The sequence below is a fragment of the Lissotriton helveticus genome, chromosome 7 (assembly GCF_964261635.1).
Source record: "Lissotriton helveticus chromosome 7, aLisHel1.1, whole genome shotgun sequence".
NCBI classification, from domain to species: Eukaryota; Metazoa; Chordata; class Amphibia; order Caudata; family Salamandridae; genus Lissotriton; species Lissotriton helveticus.
The window spans coordinates 1,004,689,206-1,004,710,082 of record NC_136068.1 but is presented as its reverse complement, the minus strand read 5'-3'; the positions used below and the strand labels follow the sequence as shown (position 1 = coordinate 1,004,710,082).

The window sequence follows — 20,877 nt, the reverse complement described above, 5'->3', positions numbered from 1 at the left end:
TTGCAGCTTTCGTTATTCGAAAGGCTCATAGATTTTCGAAAGGCAGCCATGTCTGTATTCCTGACTTCAGTTTCTAGGTCTCCTCCCCCAGCTACAGGAATGACAGCAATACACGTCTGGGAGCACAGTTCTCACCCTCTTTCTTTTGCTAGGCCAGGGAATACCAAATAGATCCTACTGGCTTTCATTACTTTGCTCACTCACAACGTACAAGTGTTACACTTGCTACAAGCACAAACCCGAATTAACTCACACTGGATGTCAGCGCAAGGTCTGAGCTTTGCACATTGAAGCAGAACTTTACAAAGGTGATCCAGTAGGTCTTAAGCTGATTGACTCAGATAAACGGTCTAGTCACACTATTGATTTTTTTTAAAACCATGTTATGCTGCCACTATTGCTCTATGTGCTATATAGCCGCGTCTGGGAGAGTAGTCCACTGTTAGTACTGAGGGCATGATTGGTGCACCCCTCCTGCATATGAATCTAGACGGCTTCGAAATCCACCTTTTCTAGAATACCAGATCACAGGGATTTACCCTGGACACCAACCTAACCCTTAAGGAGCACACTGCCAGAAAACCCCCAAAAACAAAGACAGCCTTGGAACAGGTCTCTTCCAAAGAAACGGAAACTCCTTCTTCCAGAAAGGGACTTACAAACTGTTGTTCCAGCCTTCATACACTTACATCTGTATGTTGGTAACATGCTGCTTAGACGCTCCAAGACTCCACTTTGGTCCTCTGTAAATGGAATCCTATATTCTGCAGCACATCTAATCCAGAGCCTGAAGAAGTATGATCACATCACCACCATACTGATGGAGCTTTGTTGGCTCTACCATCTTTATGACTAGCGGCATCATTTACCAAGCTATCTTAGCCACCACCACAGCTTATTTTGCCATGAAACTCAACATCTCTGGTCAATCTCAGTTCACTGCAGCCAGGATGGCAGCAGACTGCAGACTTAGTAGTATATAAAAAATGGTAGCAGGCCTTTTCCATTTATGCACCAATTATTTGAAACAACATCCCCATGCTCCCTCGGATCTAGGCGAATGTGCCAGTGGTTTAAGAAAAAATCCTGTCTAAATCCTATTGTGCTCAAATTTTTGCACCCATATCTAAAACTCATTGCAAATAGCAGAGTAAGAGTATTTAAAAATATGTTAACGTACCTTTCTGTACTTGGGAGGGATGACGCCACAATCAATTATGTATTTTTTTTGTTTGAATATGTTTTATTGTTTAAAAAAAAATAATGATATTTCATTATGTTAAATATGGAAGAATGACTGTAGTCCATTTATAATCCTAGTTGGGATGTGCTTGTTCTAGGCTCGCAGAAGAGATATCATAGCCTGCCTGAGAGACAACAGCACCACACATCAAGGAATCAGAATCTAATTTTATGGTAAGTCTGGCCTCAATATCCGGATTATCATTGTTTTAGTATGCTCTTGAGTTCAACAGACATTATGGAAAGCCTTTATCACACCTGCACCTCTCTGCCTCATTTTTGAATTGCTCTAGGAGTGGATGTTCAAGTCAGTGGAAGGATATTCCACATAACTTTCCTTTGTAGACTAACAAGTGAGCGAATATGTAGCCACCCACGAAAGGCTGCATATCTTAATGTTGTTTAGATTGATTGTGTTTGGTGTTCATTCTTATAGCTGCCATAAGTATAATTTCAAATAATCAAGGAGGTGTGGGGGGTAGGGGAAATGTTTAATGAGGTCCTGCAGCTGCACTCCTCCAGAATCACAATGTACGACACACACAAGCAGTTCCTCAAATAAGGGATGGAATTGACCCTATTGATGAAGCATGACATCATGCCAGGTGTGTGAGGTCACTTTGATCTGATTACTCGGATCCCCTGGAATCTGGATGGTCGGACTGTTGATTCCACCCAATAGGGTCAATCCCGTCCCTTACTTGAGGAACTGCTCCCTCAGTGTGTATCATAAGCATCATTTCAACACTTAATTATGCTTTAAAGAAGACTTGGCAATTTTTATTTTATCAACCTGTTCCACACTTGAATTGAGCAGCTGCTGATGGCAGCATTATATAGCCTTCCCTGTAATGTATTTATCAATTAACATACTTTGTGATGGTTTCAGCAGTGTTGAGAGACACAATTAACACGAACTTTAATTTAAAAGGTGTAGTCTTTTGTTTTCAGGCAATAAGTGTGTAACATCAACTGTCACCCTGGTTTTAAAGTCCAGTGAAGTTGCCTACATATTGGGTCATCATTTCGGTGGGGTACTATTAAGTACATAGTCACAGATTGGTGTGTATTGGGATGTTCAGCAGGCTAATTTCTGAAAATGACAGTCTGGTTAAGATGAGAGTGGGGAGTTTTGTCTCTTCTTCCTGTTTTGGGAGAGGGGAACAATGTTAGAGCTATGGCATACCTCTGGGAAATTCACACTAATGTAGTTATAATCTTTGAGTTCATAACTCTTTTGACCTCTAACTTGCCATAAATACTGGTCTTGTTGAATATTTAGTATCCCAAATCCGCTAGATTAGTCAGTTGTACTCATCCCCAGTTGACGTCTGATACGCTTACTGCTGTGATGCATGACCTCCTGTGCAGTTTATCTAGTAAATAGATAAGACTTGTTAACTTGTTACCAAGTCAGGCCACTTTTAATTTGCATCCCTCTATGCTATTCACCTCAGGTGCAGATTCACATTACTATTGAATATCGAAGACCTCCTGCAGCACTAACTATGTGATTGATTCTCTGTTAGTTAAGTAAGCATATGAATAATTGCAGCAAGGACATTTAGTTCCAACAAATCCTGCATTTATCTCTAATTTTGTTAAGCTGTGATGCAAGTGAGAACATTTTTACAATTGCAATGTATTGTCTGAAATTTGAGGAAATGTCTGCAGAACTCAGTGACTCTACACACTATGGGCGATGGATGGCATATTCTTCACATTTACAGTCCTTATTATGAGTTGCCTAGAGTGGTATTCTGCAGGGAAATACTACTTCAAGCAATTACTGGTTTTCAGTTTGTCTGATCCTGGAATTACTGGGCCTGCAGATACCAGACCTGGTATCTAGGACCTGCCGCACTGGACCTGGAACTCACAGAGGACCTGATTGAGCTGCAGGACGCTGCTGTGCCTTGCTCCAGTGCACGAGGGTGTGTAGTTTTGTTAGTATTCAGCTATACTCAAACCTTCTTTAATTATGGCATATTTCCAGCAATCATGCACAGCATCTGATACTGTAAAATTTCTCACTATTTGCAAATATATTATTCTTCCCATCTGCATATTTGTAGGAAATCTGCCTTTTCTGCATGGTCACCCAAGATGTTTCTGGTTTGATTTTTTTGGACCCTACTTTTTCCGTCTTTAGAACTCTCTACACTTTGCCCTGCTTACCAAGAGTAAAGTGCTTGTGTTTCCCCCACTGAACTTGATGAAATTGGCTCATTCCTAATTAACACTTGCCTGTATATCCCTAATATATGGTGCAGAAAATTCTCTCTGGGTATGGAATTTAAAGTATGGACTGTAACATCTATTGTGCCATCCACATAGTGGCGCTATAAAATATGGCTTCAGGCCTACCATGTTAGTGTATAAAACCTGCAGTGCGACCTGTCAAAATGCCCCTTTGTGACGGGCAAAGACCTCCCTTATTAATAAGTCAACCTCTATGTAGGCCTTGTAACCCACTATGTAGGGTACATAGTATTTAAAAGTGGGACATAGACCAAGGTGAGGTTAATATGTTTGAGCACTTGAAAGTCGAGCTTGAATGACCTGAATCTGAATGCTTTAGGTATATTTAGTGTTACGCCATTGGCCTTATGTCTCCAAAGTCAAACAAGGGGCAAGTACACAACTCACTCCCATTGAGAAATATCTGCTCACACCCACTAGTGATCAACAAACTATATCCTGCATATATATGATGCTTAGTTCTCTGTTAGGGGTTGAGAAGCTGTTAGAAATGGGATTTCTGGTTGGCTGAGGCTTGCTCCAAAGTCAGGCAGAAACCACCACTCTAGTTAGGGCAAGGAAGTTACACTCCAAAGATAACCCCTGCTCACTCCCTTGGCAACGTGACACGAGCAGTAAGGCTGATCCCGGAGGCAATGTAAGTTAAGTATTTGCGCACGCACCCACCAACAACAACATCCCAGGCCCCCCACAAAAGGAACTCCACACAAGGTTATATAGAAAAACAGCCTTTTTTATTACCATAAACACATTAGATAATCATCACACAGGTACACTGTGCCAACTGGCAACTGGGCAGTATTTACAGGGGATTATATACATGAGACAGGGCCACGTGGACCACTGTCAGGAATATCACTTGGTAGAAATTAGCACTTAGAACATAGGATAATTGTAGCATAAAATAGCATTTGTAGAACACAACCAGTAATTACTGGTAAAAGGTAGGTACACACTACGCAACCCTAACCACCTTAGGCATATATCACGCAGGGACACAACCTTACTAGTATAACTATACTAGGCAGAACAACCTCCTAGGCAGGAAAAACACAAGTGGAGGTATAGGCATAAAGCATTGCATCATCAGGAAGGACCGCGTCAACCAGACGGGAGGAGGCATCGCCATCGTCCACAAGAACACCATCCGCATCACGACCGACTCCAACGACACCCTCGCCGCCGCAGAGCACCTCCACTTCCAGATCCACACCGACCCAAAGACGACCCTCAGAGGAACCCTCCTCTACAGACCCCCGGGACCACGCACAAAATTCAGCGAAGACATCACGGACTTCATCAGCCCTCACGCCCTCCCCTCCGCCGACTACATCCTCCTAGGGGACCTCAACTTCCACCTGGAGAACAACAAGAACCGCAACACCGTCACCCTGCTGGACAACCTCGCCAACCTCGGACTCAAGCAACTGGTGACCACCCCCACCCACTACGCCGGCCACACGCTTGACCCCATCTTTTCATCCAGCAAGTACATCTCCTTCAGCCATTCCACCGGACTTCACTGGACCGACCACAGCTGCGTCCACTTCAGCTTCAGAAAAACCACCACCCACCACCACCCGCAACAGGTTCCTCACAGGAGCTGGAGCAAGATCACCGCCAACCAGCTCACCGCCTCCCTCAGCCAGAACCCACCGGACCCCAACGAAGCAGCCCGCAACTTCACGCAATGGCTGACCGCCTGCGCCGACGGCCTCGCACCACTGAAGAACCCCCCCAGCAAACCCAGAAGCAAGAAGACCCATGGTTCCCCGACAAACTCCAGGACTCGAAGAAGACCTGCCGCACCCTCGAGAAAGCCTGGCTCCTCGACCAAACCACTGACAACATGACCGCCCTCAAACACACGACCCGCAAGCACCACCAGCTCATCCGCACCACCAAGAAGAAATCACTGAAAGATCGACTGGACAACAACGCCCACGACAGCAAGGAACTCTTCAGCATCGTCAAGGAGTTCTCCAACCCCCGAAACAGCAACAACGACATCACCCCTTCACAAGATCTCTGCGACTCCCTCGCCTCGTTCTTCCACCGCAAGATTGCCGACATCCTTCGGCACACCATCCCCGCACCCAACCGTCGAACCAACGCACCCCACTGCCACCCTCCGTACCTGGACGCAGTGACCACCGAAGACACAGCCCGCACGATGAACACCATCCACTCCGGATCTCCGACTGACCCCTGCCCCCACCACATCTTCAACAAGGCTGACTCCACCATTGCGCCCCAACTCCGAGACGTCATCAACACCTCCTTTGACACCGCCACCTTCCCGGAGAGCTGGAAACATGCCGAGCTCAGCGCCCTACTGAAGAAACCAACAGCGGACCCCACCGACCTCAAGAACTTCCGCCCCATCTCGCTCCTCCCCTTTCCTGCCAAAGTCATCGAGAAGATCGCCATCAGACAGCTTGCCGCCTTCCTCGAGACGAACGGATCCCTCGACCCCTCACAATCCGGTTTCAGAGCCAACCACAGCACTGAGACCGCCCTCATCGCAGCCACCGACGACATCCGAGCCCTTCTCGACAACGGGGAAACAGCGGCACTCATCCTGGACCTCTCCGCCGCGTTCGACACGGTCTGCCACCGCACCCTAGTCCAGCGCCTCAGCAACACCGGCATCCAAGAGAAGGCACTGAAGTGGTTCATCTCGTTCCTAGCTGGAAGAACACAGAGAGTCCGCCTCCCCCCGTTTCGCTCCGAGGCCACCGAAGTCATCTGCGGCGTCCCGCAAGGATCATCTCTCAGCCCCACCCTCTTCAACGTCTACATGAGACCCCTCGCAGCCATCGCACGCCGACACAACCTCAACATCATCTCCTACGCCGACGACACCCAGCTGATCCTCTCCCTCACCAGAGACCCCGACACCGCCAGAACCAGTCTCCCCGAAGGGATGAAAGACGTCGCAGAGTGGATGAAGAACAGCCGCTTGAAACTGAACTCAGACAAGACGGAAGTCCTCATCCTTGGGCCATCACCCTCCGCCTGGGACGACTCCTGGTGGCCCCCTGCCCTGGGCACCGCCCCCAAGCCGACAGACCACGCACGCAACCTGGGCTTCATCCTGGACTCCTCCCTCTCCATGACCAGACAAGTCAACGCCGTCTCCTCTTCATGCTTTCACACCCTCCGCATGCTCCGCAAGATCTTCCGATGGATCCCGATCGAAACCAGGAAGACGGTCACTCAGGCCCTCGTCACCAGCCGGCCTAGACTACGGAAAAACTCTCTACGCCGGAACCACAGCCAAGCTACAGAAAAGACTACAACGAATCCAGAACGCCTCCGCCCGACTCATCCTAGACATCCCCCGACGCAGCCACATTTCCAACAACCTGAGGAACCTGCACTGGCTCCCCGTCAACAAGAGGATCATGTTCAGGCTCCTCACCCACGCACTCAAGTCTCTCCACAACCTGGGCCCCAAGTACCTCAACGACCGCCTGGCCTTCCACACGCCCACCCGCCTGCTACGATCCGCTAGCCACGCCCTCGCCGCCGTACCACGCATCCGAAGAGCCACCGCCGGAGGCAGATCCTTCTCCTACCTGGCGGCCAAGACATGGAACTCCCTCCCCATCCACCTTCGGCTGACCCAGGACCACCTCGCCTTCAGGAGACAACTCAAGACCTGGCTGTTCGAGCAGTAGCGGCCCCCTTCCCCCAAGCGCCTTGAAACCCTTCCGGGTGAGTAGCGCGCTATACAAGTGTTATGATTGATTGCATATCATGCATAGATCACATTAGGCAAGTAATCACATTTGCGCCAAAACTGACCCCAGGCCAACTTGGCCTCTCAGGGGCTCACAGGCCCAATGTCCAGAATGTCTGGGCTGGCTGCGCAGGCAGGCAAAGAAGAATGCACAAGGGCCTAAACGATGCAGCTGCCCACTAAGTGCTGGGCAGCTGGGAACCTGAGCCTGGCACCAGCGTGCCTCCTGGCTCTCCTCTGGGCTCTAATAAACAATAGTGCCCCCAAAATCACGTGGGAGCCTTGCAGGCTCTAAATCAGAAAATGCCCCACACGTTGGAGCCTCGTGGGCTCAAAACAACAGTGTGCACTTGGGGCCTCCTGGACTCACAATAACAATGCTGCCACTTTGGGGGAGTGGCCCTCTGCCAACCGGGGCCGCTCTACCCTCTGAAAATGCCCCCAATGCGCGTGGTGGAGCCTCGTGGGCTCTAAACAACTATGCCCCCAAGGTAGAGCGGCTCGCCCTCTTGCGAGCCCGCTCAGTAGATGTGGCTCCCACCCAAAGTCAGCACCAGCAGGAGGGAAGGGGCGGGCACCGGCAATGTGCCCCGACACCCCCTCCACAACACTAAACACCGGGGCCCCACTCACCGGCTCATCAGCGGCCTCGTCTTTGCTCGGCCAGACTCCTCCCAACGGGGTAGGCTTCCGCTGGTCTTCCACTAGCTGACTCTGCTTCGGGGCTCTCTCTCACCGGGGACTTGCAGGCGGCTGCTGCAAGAGAGCTCCAGCTCCTTGGGGCTCTCTCTACCCGCCCTCCTCCACTGCACTCCGGGGCTCTCCCTTGCTCTTGGGAGCCCCGGGGGGGAGAGACGCCAGCTTCCGTTCTGGGGCGCAGGAGCGTGGGGTAGGATCCCGTCTGCTTCCTGCTTTGCTCTCTGCCTCCACCAATACCAGCGCGGCGCGGGGAATGACGTCACAGGGTTGTCCCGGGCCGGCGGGGATTTCCTCACGGTCTCGGCAAAATTGAGGGGTAGGCACCCTCGAGTGAATTTAAATGTAGAGCGGCAATTTCTGCAGGGTGGGCACCTGCTAAAGATTTAAAGAAAGTACGGCAAATAAACGGGGTGGGCACCCGTGCCGAAAATCAGCCAAGGGGGATCCCCACGCCAGGGAATCCCTTGAAAAAGGGGACCGCAGCTCCGGGCTGCAGTAGAGAACAACAGCCCTCCCCTGGAGGAGAAACCAAGCACTTCCCAGGCGCTGCAGGGAACAAAGACCCAAGTCCAGGGCAAAGCTCAGCAAAAAGTCTTGGTAGGAGGTGGGGGCAAAGGTTGGGCCCAGGGGCCAGCTCACAGGGTCCTCCAGGCAGGGAAGCAGTCCCCAGTGGTGGTCCTCCTGGCGCCCAGCAGCAGCAGGCCCCCCTCAAGGTAGGATCAGGAAAGAGAAACTTTTACATGGGGTCACAGCCCCTTTTTATACACACTTTCCTTTGTCTCTGGCTGCAGGGTGGGGGGAAAACCTGACGCAGCTGGTTCTGGAGCACTCTGTTGTGCTCAGCCCCTCTCTCTATTCACAGGACAGGCTAGGGTCATCAGTAGCACCACAGGGGGCGGAGCCAGCATTGTGTAGGGAAAGCCCAGCCCTATTCAGGTCCCAGGTGCACCCCTCCCTCACATCAACATGCAGATCTCTCCATTCACCTCCGGGGCAGACCCATCCTGACTCCTGGAGCCAGGCACACCAGCCCCCTCCAGCCAATCATAGTCCAGACAGTCAAATCACCTTTATTACACAGACATGCCAACTTCTAGAAGTGGCACTTCCACACTAGACACATTAACGCCGCACACATCATCGCGCAGCATTCAGTCTCACTAGTTCGCACATACCAAACTCGACCCTGCACTCCCCACGCATCAGGAACTACCAGGGACACTCACATTCTCCATGCATTCCTATGGGAGGGTAGGCTAATCTCACAACATGCACTCAGAGAGCGCACGCACTTTACACTGGGACACAGTGGTAAAGTACGCAGAAGCCAAAAATAACTATCACCAAGTCGCATATAAAAGCAAAAAGTTTAGGGGTGAACCTGCCAGAAGGGCCAAGTCCAACAGAAGCCCACATTCCAATGATCTTGGGAAAGAGAACTCCAGATAAAGCTAGATGAGCGACAATTTGGAGGAAATCATCACGCCGCTCCAATACTTTTGCCATCCATAGTGGGGGAAGAGAAATAATGTGAAAAATGTTGTATAGATGCCATTATACACCAGTGAACTGGGCTGGAATAAGACATCTATGCAAGGTGGTGGAGGGGGTGTGGTGAAGATGGTACCCTAACACACATTTTGTGGTTTGCCTCAGATCTGACCTTTCTCGGACTAGGTATCGGATACCATCAAGATGATAACAAGCTCTGCACTACAGTGCTGCCTTGAAGTAGGGCTGCTGGACCGGCCTATTTGGAAATCTACTTGTATCACTTTGGGGCTAGGAGAAGGTCCTCTGGAACACATGGCTAGACCTAGAGAAAGAATATACAGATTTGTGGGACCATTGCTGACTTACCTTGGGAAGACGTTTAAGGAGTTACATTGCCCCAAGGGATTTAGAGCTCTTAACATATTAGAAAACTTCAAATTTGAGAGGTACTATATAAGTTAATAGAAGACAATGGTTGATCGCTGTTTCCCAAATTTGGTGCACATTACTCACATTATATGGCTGGTCACATTTTAGGCTGCAAGGGACTAAGGACAGAGTAGTGTGGAGGGGGCTTGTTTACAGTTCTTTCCGTATCATGGGGAGTTCGATGAGGTATTATGTGAAAATTACTGTTTTATGTGTCAACTTAAATGTGAATAAAATATATTTACACTAAAAGTGGGACATGTAGAAAATGAATGTCACCATGTCCCTACATTGACAATGTATCAAAATATATGGTCACTGTTTCAGGCCTGGCTTCCTATACAGAAAACCAGAGTACAGGTTAAATTATCAATACCGTTATCTAGGGTATGGGACCTACTAAAAAAATATTGAACCACTATTTTTTATGGTTATTAAAAATCCTAGTCAGCGGTGAAGTCAGACGTTTAATAAGTATAAAAGGAAAAGTAAGATTTAGAAAGCTATCTTTACCCTACCTGAGGGTTAATTTACATCAACTCTCTGTCAGCTGCCCAGTATGTACCTGGGCTTGTAATTAAGGTGAAATCCCTGCAAAGTCCCTTTCTGAAGTGGGATAGTCCTGCAGGCAGTTATTAGTGTTTGACTTTCAGACTTTCACTGGCACCAGTCCACTAGGTGTTTCCAACCTAAGCTCCATCGCAGACTCCTTCAAATCGCTCATAGATTTGCTAGCCTGTACTATGAAATGCGGTGCGTGTAGTGTACACTCTTGAGGAGGTGCGCCAGGTGCCAAGAAACACCATTGGATTTATTACATCACATACTGTGGGTAGGGAGGTTAGGAATTGCAAGGTATGTAGAAGTTTCTGTTAGTAGTTGTTAAAACGTGTGTCATGTATTTCCATCTTCAAAGGTCAGACAAGGTAGTAATTATCTGGTAAATGAGTCTTGATGTTTCTGGGTCGTGGAGCTGCAATGTAGCTACAGCTACCCTAAGAGTTGGAGGTTAGCTGTCACAAGCACCATTCCCAATAACCTCATCCCCCTACTCACTTGAGATGTGAAGAAGCACTGACCCATAGTTAGACGCTGACCAGCTTGAAATATAATTAAAGCACTATGTATAACAGTTATTAAAAATACATTTCCATGGTTAAGTCGAATTTTTTATGAATACTAAGGTAAAGTAACTTTTACCCATTTTGTGCCTGAACTGTTATGAGGCTAATCAGCATAAGCCTCTTCCGGCGCTCAGTCTGTGCTCAGCCTTGAATAGGTGTGAAAAAAGCTGTGAAATGCTTCCCAAGTAGGTGCAAAAGAATAGGCTGACCTGAACGGGCAGAGATGAGTCCGCTTGACAGATCTGTTGAGTCATGTGTAACACTTGGGTCACACTTGAAAGGGAGAAAACAGGATGCCTAGACCTAGTGGATCTCCTGCCTGGTTGCTGCTTTTGTCCTACCAGACTTCTGTCTCTGGGTTTGTTGTCGGTACAGTACCTGCTTTAAACTGTATTTTAGCGTTAGATGTTGAAGGACAATAGGATTACCTTAGTGCACTCCCCATACCCACACACCCAGGCCTTGGAGCCAAAGTTGAGTGTGGCTGAAAACATTCGCCAACTTGAAAAGCCCTTTCATAATGCATTTTGGGCCTGTTTTCAGGAGGCCATGAAGGAACTGCTGCAAACATGAATAGGGATATCCCTGAGAACCTTTAATCCACTGGTTTGGGAGGGGCCAGGAGACACCCCATCTCTATTAGCTACTGCCAGGCATAAATGTGACATCTCCAGGGCACACACTTCAGAAATCTTCCTGGACCTGTGGAAGATCAGAAGAGGACTGGACCTGCTGTCTATAACCTGACTTGAACTGCACCCCCTTGTACCCAGGAAAAAGAAGTGGACTTCAAGGGTCAGTGAAAGGAGCAGGACATTCTCTACTATGGAGTGCAAAATCACAAATGAAAGTTAAACAAAAAGGCAAAAAATAAATGTTCCCTTCAGTCGGCTTTGGAACGATAAATTCAATCAATCAAAACCAAGAGTGAAACCTAAATGCTCCAGAGGTAGGCCAAACACAAAATAAGGGAGCAAAACCATAAAATCAAGAAGAAAAAATCAAAATAGACAAAGAAGCTTTCCAATTTTGACAAATATAAAGCCCACTCTAAACAGTATTTTAATTTATTTAGAGAGTTTTATATAACGCTGGCTAGACCGGGAGGTATCAGAGCGCTTTACATAAGGTTCCACAGAAATTACAAAATTACATCAGTTACACGTTACATCAGTTACTAGAAAAACATTTCAAGTGAGTAGAAGACGAAATAAAAGAAGCTTAGAAGGGTAAGGGAGTATATATAAATTTATGCGACACATTAAAGAGCGAGAAGGGGGAGACAAATAGAGCGCACAGGGGGAGGGGAAGTGAGAAGGGAGAGGAAGAGGGGGTAGACGGTATGAGAAACAAAGGGAAAGTCTGCCCAATGACCGACTGGGTAGGTGACGGCAGAGGAGAGAATCCACAGCCAGTCTCCCCTTTAGCTCTCAAGGTAGCTCCATCGGGCATCGGTCAGATAGCTAGGTCTCAACAGACTAGGGAGCATTCACATTATAGATATATTGATTACAATGCTGCCTATAACTAGTCCACAAAATTAATATTGGGTAAGAGTACTTAACTTTAATAGGTGGGTGGTAGGGTGCAATGAAGGATGGCATGAAAGCCAGACTCCAGTTCCTACACTGTGGGGTTGAAAATGGTTGAGATGGGTTCCTCTTTTTTGCCTCGCTAACCCAGGGAGAACAAGTGCCAGAAAGGCTGCATCTTTCCCCAAAGAAGTATAGATAGAGGACAATTGTTTTGTTAAGAAAGTGGGGGGCAGCAAAGGCAACAAAGGGAGGGTGGAGGGGAGAAAAGAGTAATGCGGTGGCCGCGTTGTCGGAGTCTTTGCGTTTTTAGGTCTCGGAGTGTCTCACTTTTTGTTTTGAATTATGTTCTTAATTGTTACAATGCGGTTCAACTGTTGTTATAGAAAGTATTGTAAAGCGCTCTGATATCCTTCGGGATCAAGTTTGCGCTCTATAAAACTTTATAAATAAAAAAAATAAAAAATTGTGTGTGGGTACAGAGAGCCAACCAGCTGCAAGAGGTACCCAGCTGACCAGTGGAGATTGGACTTGGATTTGCCTGATGTTCTGTGTGTCTCCGTGTGCCTCCCCAGAGGTCCCGGGGGCCTCAAACATTTACTCCTGTGTCGTTGATTGAGGCTTAAAAGACTAAGTTGTGTGTGTGTGTGTGTATGTATATATGAGTACTACTAGCACCAGCAGGCCCCGGGGGCGCCAACGCCCACTGGAGCAGGTGCAAATCATTGAAAAACTCTAAAGCTCCACACAGAGTTTGCTGAAGCCTCTGAAGAAATGCTCAGGGGAGCATGAAACGCGTCAGGCTTGTAAATATGCAAGGACTCTGTTCTCATCTTTGCATGCTGTTTTCCTGAAAATAAAAACGAAATTACACAACCTCCTGAATGCTGGCTCTTTAAAGTGGGACAATCTTTTGTTGGATTTATTTACCGGCCAGTCCCGGTCGGAGAAGAGCCCTTACTACATGGAAGTGGTCCAAGCTGCAGTCACATGGCACACAGCAGGAATTGGCAGGCAAGGTCGTTTTTCAGGATGTTATTTGCAGCGCAGAGCATTTTGAACATTTTCCAGACTCACTCGAGTTTTAACTTTGAAGTATTATTTTACTCTGGGAGCAGCTCACTGCAGCAAGATTTATTGAACTACTAGCACCAGCAGGCCCCGGGGGCGCCAACGCCCACTGGAGCAGGTGCAAATCATTGAAAAACTCTAAAGCTCCACACAGAGTTTGCTGAAGCCTCTGAAGAAATGCTCAGGGGAGCATGAAACGCATCAGGCTTGTAAATATGCAAGGACTCTGTTCTCATCTTTGCATGCTGTTTTCCTGAAAATAAAAACGAAATTACACAACCTCCTGAATGCTGGCTCTTTAAAGTGGGACAATCTTTTGTTGGATATATATATATATATATATATATATATATATATATATATATGTGTGTGTGTGTGTGTGTATATATATATATATATATATATATATATATATATATATATATATATACGTGTGTGTATGTGTATATATATGTATATATACATGCAAATCTGGAATCCAGGTAAGAAATCCACACAAGCCCGTAATTCTGCAGCAGTGTTTTTTAATGGCAAATCAAGCAGTCAAGATAACGCGTTGTATATATGTATATATATATGTATATGTATATATATATATATATATAACCTCCAATGCTCACCCTCCGTCGAAAGTAAGCGGGACACAGCTCCGGATTCAGAACAGGTAGGATTTTTATTGAAATCTACAGCACCTTCCCTTGCAGTCCGTGATGCGCTTATGTTGTGTGGGCAGACGCGTTTCTGGCCGTCATGGCCGTCTTCAGTGCCGATGTCACAGGCTGCTGGCAATTCGTGTGGGCTCTGGGTCGCTGACCACTCCCTTTAGGACAGTCCTGCACCTCATTGGGGGGACCCCTCCCTTTGGGGCGGTCTCACGACTCCACCTCCCCGCTGCAGGTGTGTGTGCTTGTAGCTCCTGGCAGACTGCATCCTGGGATATGTAGTTTGGTGTGGTTTCCCTGCTTAATAGCGGAGTCCCAAACATCCCGAGATGTCCCTTTCCCTTGGCACCGCTCCATACATCCTAGCAGTACGGCCAGGAAAGTGTTGTTCCGTCACTACCTGTGTCTTTATCCTATCGGGTAGCGCAATGCTACCTCCTCTCTCCCCATCGCGAAAACTGGTCACCTTGCTGGCGATATCTTCGCTGGGGGGGCGCCGCACCTTGTACTCCTCGTACTGTCCAAAGTTTCGTTTCGCTGAATAGGTGCGGTGCACCAGACCGAGAGTGCGTGCCCCAGGTCTCAGCCAACCGGAAACATACAACCTCCAATGCTCACCCTCCATCGAAAGTAAGCGGGACACAGCTCTGGATTTAGAACAGGTAGGATTTTTATTGAAATCTACAGCACCTTCCCTTGCAGTCCGTGATGCGCTTATGTTGTGTGGGCAGACGCGTTTCTGGCCGTCATGGCCGTCTTCAGTGCCGATGTCACAGGCTGCTGGTAATTCGTGTGGGCTCTGGGTCGCTGACCACTCCCTTTAGGACAGTCCTGCACCTCATTGGGGGACCCCTCCCTTTGGGGCGGTCTCACGACTCCACCTCCCCGCTGCAGGTGTGTGTGCTTGTAGCTCCTGGCAGACTGCATCCTGGGATATGTAGTTTGGTGTGGTTTCCCTGCTTAATAGCGGAGTCCCAAACATCCCGAGATGTCCCTTTCCCTTGGCACCGCTCCATACATCCTAGCAGTACGGCCAGGAAAGTGTTGTTCCGTCACTACCTGTGTCTTTATCCTATCGGGTAGCGCAATGCTACCTCCTCTCTCCCCATCGCGAAAACTGGTCACCTTGCTAGCGATATCTTCGCTGGGGGGGCGCCGCACCTTGTACTCCTCGTACTGTCCAAAGTTTCGTTTCGCTGAATAGGTGCGGTGCACCAGACCGAGAGTGCGTGCCCCACCGGTCTCAGCCAACCGGAAACATACAACCTCCAATGCTCACCCTCCGTCGAAAGTAAGCGGGACACAGCTCCGGATTCAGAACAGGTAGGATTTTTATTGAAATCTACAGCACCTTCCCTTGCAGTCCGTGATGCGCTTATGTTGTGTGGGCAGACGCGTTTCTGGCCGTCATGGCTGTCTTCAGTCCCGATGTCACAGGCTGCTGGCAATTCGTGTGGGCTCTGGGTCGCTGACCACTCCCTTTAGGACAGTCCTGCACCTCATTGGGGGGACCCCTCCCTTTGGGGCAGTCTCACGACTCCACCTCCCCGCTGCAGGTGTGTGTGCTTGTAGCTCCTGGCAGACTGCATCCTGGGATATGTAGTTTGGTGTGGTTTCCCTGCTTAATAGCGGAGTCCCAAACATCCCGAGATGTCCCTTTCCCTTGGCACCGCTCCATACATCCTAGCAGTACGGCCAGGAAAGTGTTGTTCCGTCACTACCTGTGTCTTTATCCTATCGGGTAGCGCAATGCTACCTCCTCTCTCCCCATCGCGAAAACTGGTCACCTTGCTGGCGATATCTTCGCTGGGGGGGCGCCGCACCTTGTACTCCTCGTACTGTGCAAAGTTTCGTTTCGCTGAATAGGTGCGGTGCACCAGACCGAGAGTGCGTGCCCCACCGGTCTCAGCCAACCGGAAACATACAACCTCCAATGCTCACCCTCCGTCGAAAGTAAGTGGGACACAGCTCCGGATTCAGAACAGGTAGGATTTTTATTGAAATCTACAGCACCTTCCCTTGCAGTCCGTGATGCGCTTATGTTGTGTGGGCAGACGCGTTTCTGGCCGTCATGGCCTTCTTCAGTGCCGATGTCACAGGCTGCTGGCAATTCGTGTGGGCTCTGGGTCGCTGACCACTCCCTTTAGGACAGTCCTGCACCTCATTGAGGGGACCCCTCCCTTTGGGGCGGTCTCACGACTCCACCTCCCCGCTGCAGATGTGTGTGCTTGTAGCTCCTGGCCGACTGCATCCTGGGATATGTAGTTTGGTGTGGTTTCCCTGCTTAATAGCGGATTCCCAAACATCCCGAGATGTCCCTTTCCCTTGGCACCGCTCCATACATCCTAGCAGTACGGCCAGGAAAGTGTTGTTCCGTCACTACCTGTGTCTTTATCCTATCGGGTAGCGCAATGCTACCTCCTCTCTCCCCATCGCGAAAACTGGTCACCTTGCTAGCGATATCTTCGCTGGGGGGGCGCCGCACCTTGTACTCCTCGTACTGTCCAAAGTTTCGTTTCGCTGAATAGGTGCGGTGCACCAGACCGAGAGTGCGTGCCCCACCGGTCTCAGCCAACCGGAAACATACAACCTCCAATGCTCACCCTCCGTCGAAAGTAAGCGGGACACAGCTCCGGATTCAGAACAGTTAGGATTTTTATTGAAATCTACAGCACCTTCCTTTGCAGTCCGTGATGCGCTTATGTTGTGTGGGCAGACGCGTTTCTGGCCGTCATGGCCGACTTCAGTGCCGATGTCACAGGCTGCTGGCAATTCGTGTGGGCTCTGGGTCGCTGACCACTCCCTTTAGGACAGTCATGCACCTCATTGGGGGGACCACTCCACTTGGGGCGGTCTCACGACTCCACCTCCCCGCTGCAGGTGTGTGTGCTTGTAGCTCCTGGCAGACTGCATCCTGGGATATGTAGTTTGGTGTGGTTTCCCTGCTTAATAGCGGAGTCCCAAACATCCCGAGATGTCCCTTTCCCTTGGCACCGCTCCATACATCCTAGCAGTACGGCCAGGAAAGTGTTGTTCCGTCACTACCTGTGTCTTTATCGTATCGAGTAGCGCAATGCTACCTCCTCTCTCCCCATCGCGAAAACTGTTCACCTTGCTGGCGATATCTTCGCTGGGGGGGCGCCGCACCTTGTACTCCTCGTACTGTCCAAAGTTTCGTTTCGCTGAATAGGTGCGGTGCACCAGACCGAGAGTGCATGCCCCACCGGTCTCAGCCAACCGGAAACATACAACCTCCAATGCTCACCCTCCGTCGAAAGTAAGCGGGACACAGCTCCGGATTCAGAACAGGTAGGATTTTTATTGAAATCTACAGCACCTTCCCTTGCAGTCCGTTAAGCGCTTATGTTGTGTGGGCAGACGCGTTTCTGGCCGTCATGGCCATCTTCAGTGCCGATGTCACAGGCTGCTGGCAATTCGTGTGGGCTCTGGGTCGCTGACCCTCCCTTTAGGACAGTCCTGCACCTCATTGGGGGGACCCCTACCTTTGGGGCGGTCTCACGACTCCACCTCCCCGCTGCAGGTGTGTGTGCTTGTAGCTCCTGGCAGACTGCATCCTGGGATATGTAGTTTGGTGTGGTTTCCCTGCTTAATAGCGGAGTCCCAAACATCCCGAGATGTCCCTTTCCCATGGCACCGCTCCATACATCCTAGCAGTACGGCCAGGAAAGTGTTGTTCCGTCACTACCTGTGTCTTTATCCTATCGGGTAGCGCAATGCTACCTCCTCTCTCCCCATCGCGAAAACTGGTCACCTTGCTGGCGATATCTTCGCTGGGGGGGCGCCGCACCTTGTACTCCTCGTACTGTGCAAAGTTTCGTTTCGCTGAATAGGTGCGGTGCACCAGACCGAGAGTGCGTGCCCCACCGGTCTCAGCCAACCGGAAACATACAACCTCCAATGCTCACCCTCCGTCGAAAGTAAGTGGGACACAGCTCCGGATTCAGAACAGGTAGGATTTTTATTGAAATCTACAGCACCTTCCCTTGCAGTCCGTGATGCGCTTATGTTGTGTGGGCAGACGCGTTTCTGGCCGTCATGGCCTTCTTCAGTGCCGATGTCACAGGCTGCTGGCAATTCGTGTGGGCTCTGGGTCGCTGACCACTCCCTTTAGGACAGTCCTGCACCTCATTGAGGGGACCCCTCCCTTTGGGGCGGTCTCACGACTCCACCTCCCCGCTGCAGATGTGTGTGCTTGTAGCTCCTGGCAGACTGCATCCTGGGATATGTAGTTTGGTGTGGTTTCCCTGCTTAATAGCGGATTCCCAAACATCCCGAGATGTCCCTTTCCCTTGGCACCGCTCCATACATCCTAGCAGTACGGCCAGGAAAGTGTTGTTCCGTCACTACCTGTGTCTTTATCCTATCGGGTAGCGCAATGCTACCTCCTCTCTCCCCATCGCGAAAACTGGTCACCTTGCTAGCGATATCTTCGCTGGGGGGGGCGCCGCACCTTGTACTCCTCGTACTGTCCAAAGTTTCGTTTCGCTGAATAGGTGCGGTGCACCAGACCGAGAGTGCGTGCCCCACCGGTCTCAGCCAACCGGAAACATACAACCTCCAATGCTCACCCTCCGTCGAAACTAAGCGGGACACAGCTCCGGATTCAGAACAGTTAGGATTTTTATTGAAATCTACAGCACCTTCCCTTGCAGTCCGTGATGCGCTTATGTTGTGTGGGCAGACGCGTTTCTGGCCGTCATGGCCGACTTCAGTGCCGATGTCACAGGTTGCTGGCAATTCGTGTGGGCTCTGGGTCGCTGACCACTCCCTTTAGGACAGTCATGCACCTCATTGGGGGGACCCCTCCCTTTGGGGCGGTCTCACGACTCCACCTCCCCGCTGCAGGTGTGTGTGCTTGTAGCTCCTGGCAGACTGCATCCTGGGATATGTAGTTTGGTGTGGTTTCCCTGCTTAATAGCGGAGTCCCAAACATCCCGAGATGTCCCTTTCCCTTGGCACCGCTCCATACATCCTAGCAGTACGGCCAGGAAAGTGTTGTTCCGTCACTACCTGTGTCTTTATCCTATCGGGTAGCGCAATGCTACCTCCTCTCTCCCCATCGCGAAAACTGGTCACCTTGCTGGCGATATCTTCGCTGGGGGGGCGCCGCACCTTGTACTCCTCGTACTGTCCAAAGTTTCGTTTCGCTGAATAGGTGCGGTGCACCAGACCGAGAGTGCGTGCCCCACCGGTCTCAGCCAACCGGAAACATACAACCTCCAATGCTCACCCTCCGTCGAAAGTAAGCGGGACACAGCTCCGGATTCAGAACAGGTAGGATTTTTATTGAAATCTACAGCACCTTCCCTTGCAGTCCGTGATGCGCTTATGTTGTGTGGGCAGACGCGTTTCTGGCCGTCATGGCCGTCTTCAGTGCCGATGTCACAGGCTGCTGGCAATTCGTGCGGGCTCTGGGTCGCTGACCACTCCCTTTAGGACAGTCCTGCACCTCATTGGGGGGACCCCTCCCTTTGGGGCGGTCTCACGACTCCACCTCCCCGCTGCAGGTGTGTGTGCTTGTAGCTCCTGGCAGACTGCATCCTGGGATATGTAGTTTGGTGTGGTTTCCCTGCTTAATAGCAGAGTCCCAAACATCCCGAGATGTCCCTTTCCCTTGGCACCGCTCCATACGTCCTAGCAGTACGGCCAGGAAAGTATTGTTCCGTCACTACCTGTGTCTTTATCCTATCGGGTAGCGCAATGCTACCTCCTCTCTCCCCATCGCGAAAACTGTTCACCTTGCTGGCGATATCTTCGCTGGGGGGGCGCCGCACCTTGTACTCCTCGTACTGTCCAAAGTTTCGTTTCGCTGAATAGGTGCGGTGCACCAGACCGAGAGTGCGTGCCCCACCGGTCTCAGCCAACCGGAAACATACAACCTCCAATGCTCACCCTCCGTCGAAAGTAAGCGGGACACAGCTCCGGATTCAGAACAGGTAGGATTTTTATTGAAATCTACAGCACCTTCCCTTGCAGTCCGTGATGCGCTTATGTTGTGTGGGCAGACGAGTTTCTGGCCGTCATGGCCGTCTTCAGTGCCGATGTCACAGGCTGCTGGCAATTCGTGTGGGCTCTGGGTCGCTGACCACTCCCTTTAGGACAGTCCTGCACCTCATTGGGGGGACCCCTCCCTTTGGGGCGGTCTCACGACTCCACCTCCCCGCTGCAGGTGTGTGTGCTTGTAGCTCCTGGCAGACTGCATCCTGGGATATGTAGTTTGTTGTGGTTTCCCTGCTTAATAGCGGAGTCCCAAACATCCCGAGATGTCCCTTTCCCTTGGCACCGCTCCATACATCCTAGCAGTACGGCCAGGAAAGTGTTGTTCCGTCACTACCTGTGTCTCTATCCTATCGGATAGCGCAATGCTACCTCCTCTCTCCCCATCGCGAAAACTGGTCACCTTGCTGGCGATATCTTCGCTGGGGGGGCGCCGCACCTTGTACTCCTCGTACTGTCCAAAGTTTCGTTTCGCTGAACAGGTGCGGTGCACCAGAGCGAGAGTGCGTGCCCCACCGGTCTCAGCCAATCGGAAACATACAACCTCCAATGCTCACCCTCCGTCGAAAGTAAGCGGGACACAGCTCCGGATTTAGAAC

The 20,877-nt window shown here is 50.1% G+C and overlaps 1 protein-coding gene across 5 annotated transcripts in view; it reads left to right on the top strand.

The window, feature by feature from the left end:
• FAM114A2 (family with sequence similarity 114 member A2) overlaps positions 1-20,877 on the top strand; it is a 284,184-nt gene that overhangs the window by 78,242 nt on the left and 185,065 nt on the right. For 3 of the 5 annotated variants that reach the window (XM_078653652.1, XM_078653650.1, XM_078653654.1), the window contains exon 2: positions 1,341-1,416. The gene's annotated coding sequence lies outside the window, so the exon portion shown is untranslated. Of the gene's footprint in view, positions 1-1,320; positions 1,417-20,877 lie in introns of all 5 variants that reach the window. The other 2 variants (XM_078653655.1, XM_078653651.1) reach the window with 1 other exon arrangement.